This window comes from Benincasa hispida, chromosome 1 (genome assembly GCF_027475165.1).
Source record: "Benincasa hispida cultivar pf3 chromosome 1, pf3_genome.v1.1, whole genome shotgun sequence".
In the NCBI taxonomy this organism is placed as follows: Eukaryota; Viridiplantae; Streptophyta; class Magnoliopsida; order Cucurbitales; family Cucurbitaceae; genus Benincasa; species Benincasa hispida.
Genome location: NC_143478.1, coordinates 84,397,460 through 84,400,921, shown reverse-complemented (window position 1 = coordinate 84,400,921; position 3,462 = coordinate 84,397,460). Strand labels below are relative to the sequence as shown.

At 40.6% G+C, this 3,462-nt stretch overlaps 1 non-coding gene across 1 annotated transcript; it reads left to right on the top strand.

Annotated features, from left to right (window-relative positions):
* Positions 1–1,893: 1,893 nt before the first annotated feature.
* Positions 1,894–2,000, top strand: LOC120070385 (small nucleolar RNA R71). Its single transcript, XR_005479880.1, has one exon. It is a non-coding gene; the product is annotated as a small nucleolar RNA R71 (small nucleolar RNA).
* Positions 2,001–3,462: the final 1,462 nt, after the last annotated feature.

Genomic DNA, 3,462 nt, shown 5'->3' with positions numbered 1-3,462 from the left:
AACCATGCGTTCATTACGTTCATCCCTGTTTCACCACAAAGATGTGGGAACACGGCCGATCACCGAGAGGTGTACGCCAAGGGAAAGTGGAACCGTAGTTATATTTTTGACGCAATTAATGAACTTGCGATGTTTATATTAATTATCCTTTCTATCTCTGTTTCATACATAAAGACTTGCCACCGCATACCACGACCCTTTGTATAATCTTCACAGTCAGTCTCAATCTCAGTATCATGTATTAGTATCCTGTATCTTGTATCGTAATAGCTTAGGTTTACATTTATCGCATTTTATTTTATTACCGGAACTTTACTTTACCGCAATTTTAAATACCTGTATAAACCAATCTTTTATTAATTGAAAAACTCCCGGTCGCATATATCACGAATGTAACACATTAACTACGCAATCCCTGTGTTCGACCTTGGTTCATTCTGAGAAACTTGCGGTGAAATTATACTTGGTTTCAACGCAAGGAAACTTATGACAACGCATAACATACTATAAGCATTCCATTAATAATGCATACATCTAAAAGTAGTATCGCATATCATTGCATCATCAAATTTCATGTCAACAGGCATGAGTTTCCCCACATTTAATTGTCTAAAGATTGATAGCGGCATCAAATTTATGCTGGTTCCCAGGTCACACAGGGCTTGCCTAATATAGAGTTCTCCTATGGAGCAAGGAATAGTGAAGCTCCTAGGATTGCTCATCTTTGGTGGAATAATTGATTTGGAACTTTGCGTTAATCCACCATGGCAAATTTTCCAGTGCCTCTTTGCTTAGTTACCATGTCCTTCAGAAACTTGGCATAGGCAGACATTTCCTCAATTGCTTCATTGAAAGGAATGTTAACATGTAATTGCTTTAACATGGATAAAAAGCGTTGGTACTATACCTCTTTGTTTTTCTTCTTTCTTAGCCTCTGAGGGAAAGGTGGTAACTGGAATTTCACGGTTCCTGTTTCATTTGACTTTGAGGTTGACGCAATCTTAGGTTCTACTACTTCATTTTCTCTTTCCTCTTCCTACATTACCGCAATCTCAGGCTAAATTGCGATGGAAGTTGCTCTACTCTAATCCTTCTTTTCTCCCTCCACAGTCTTTCCACTGCGCAATGTCACAACCTGACATTGCTCCTTACCTGATCCCCTTGGGTTGCGTGGAAGCTCGGTAGAACTTGGCAACGCCCCTTGGTGTCGATTCTTCAGCTCATTCGCAATCTGGCCCATTTGCAATTCGAGGTTGCGGATGGATGTAGCTTGACTTTGAAGCACTGTCTCGTTTTTCTCTATATATTGCTTCAATAGGCTCCCTAGAGAAGAAGATTGTGTTGGTTGTTGCGAGCTACTTGCTTGGTTGCTCTACTAACCGTTGTTGCGTTGGAAGAATCCTGGTGGCCCTACTTTTTGCGCCACAGATTGAAAATTTAGCAAAATTGGGGTGGTTTCTCCACCCGGGGTTATAAGTATTTGAAAAGGGATTATTCTTTACAAAATATACAGACTGTGGATTTTGCGGGCAATCTTCCATCGCATGCCCATCATCGCAAGTAGCATACCTTATGGTGTTTTGACTTATTGCATTAATTTGCCCATCTTGCGGTGTTGGGCTGCTGATTGTCATTCCTTGAATCAAATTCATCATTGTGGTCATTTAGTTTTGTAACGAAATAATGGCACCATTATTTGCGTCGGAATCTTTGAGTCTCAATCTCTGGTCACTCTCCCTCCAGTCTTTATGGTTCTTAGAGATGCGGTCCAGAATATTCTTTGCCTCCTCGTAAGTTTTATCAAGCAGACCACCAGCGGCTATCGCATTGGTAGCGGTCTGCGAAGCAGGATTCAAACCGTGATAGAAAATTTCCATTTGAAGGCAGTCTGGTAGCCCATTATGCGGACAATCTCAGACCAACCTTTTAAACCTCGCCCAAGCATCACTGAGTGATTCGTCCATATCTTGTTCAAAATTTGTAATAAGCTTTCTTTGTCTTGCGTTCTCGGTAGGTGGAAAATACTTTTTCATGAATTTCTCCACTACCTACTCCCAAGAAGTAATCTCTCCTGGTTCGAGCGAATAAGCCCACTTCCTAGCCTGATAACAGAGAGAAAATGGGAACAACGTTAGTCTAACTTCTTCAGCAGAGATGTTTGGGAACACAAAAGTATTGCAGATTTCAATAAAACTTCGGAGGTGGGCGTGCAGATCCTCGCCACGCCTTCCTCCAAATTGACCTGTAGTCTGGATCATCTGCAGCATCACCGGTTTCATCTCGAATCTACTTCCGTCGAGGGCAGGCCTCATGATTCCCAAAGAGAAATCTGGAGGTTCGATGATGCATAGTCCCTAATGGGCTTGTTGCAATCGTTTGCCAACAGAATCGGATTCGCCATGACATTATTATCATTTGGTGCTCCACCTCCATGCTGCTCTGCCATCTCTTCTTTATTGGATTGTGGTTGCTGTTGGCAGTCTCGTAGTCTCCTTCAAAATGTTCTCTCAATCTCCGGGTCGTAGTTCACCAGAGATTGAGAGTTCTGTAAAGAAATCACAAAAATTATCATTAACAACTACTTTGCCGAAGTCCCTGGCAACAACGCCAAAAACTTGATGTGTTATTTTTATTAAGTAAAAAGATGGATGATATACATTGATGGATTGCGTTGTGCACTCAAGTTTCCCTAGCAGAATTCAAGTGTAAATTCCTCTGAGTTTTCTGGTAAGTCCAGGGTCGAACACAGGGATTTGTGAAAATAGTTGCATTGATAATGTTTATGAAAACTTTGTGGTAACCAAGTAAATAAATAATGTGTGGGTGTGTTGTTGCGTTGATGAAAAAGAAGTAAATAAAGGCGGCGGATTTGAGAAAGAGAGTTGCATTGATAGATACAATGAGTATGCGATGAACGGGTTGAAAAGATCTTGAGCTAGCGTTACTCGAGAATGCGTCAAACTTTGCAATCATGTTACAACATGCACAGCAAGTCATTTCCCACGGTAAATGCGATGCTCTTAATTCTAGGACACATGTGTTGAATGCAAAATGTCCATAGAGCTTATCTCTAAGTCTCTACTCTTATCCTATGTGTTGATGCAAAATGCATGAAAGCAAGGTGACTGTATACAATCATATCTTATTGCTAAGATGCATGCGATGCGTTAATAACAAATAGTGCTCATTCCTAAGCGCCTATCTCTCGTTTATGCGTTCTAATCTGGTTCTTCCAAACCTAGATTATGACCTGACCTTCCCAAGTCTAGATACTACCCTTAGACTACCCTTCTGAGTATCTCTAATAGACGAATGAAGCATACATAAACAAGATAATCGTAAACAATGAAGATTCCCTAGTTGTGCTAGCTAAATGCTTCTCAACCTATTAAACTAATCTAGCTACTCGTGCGTGAATTACAAAGAGTGAACAAATATAGAGAAAGACATTCCATTCTTATA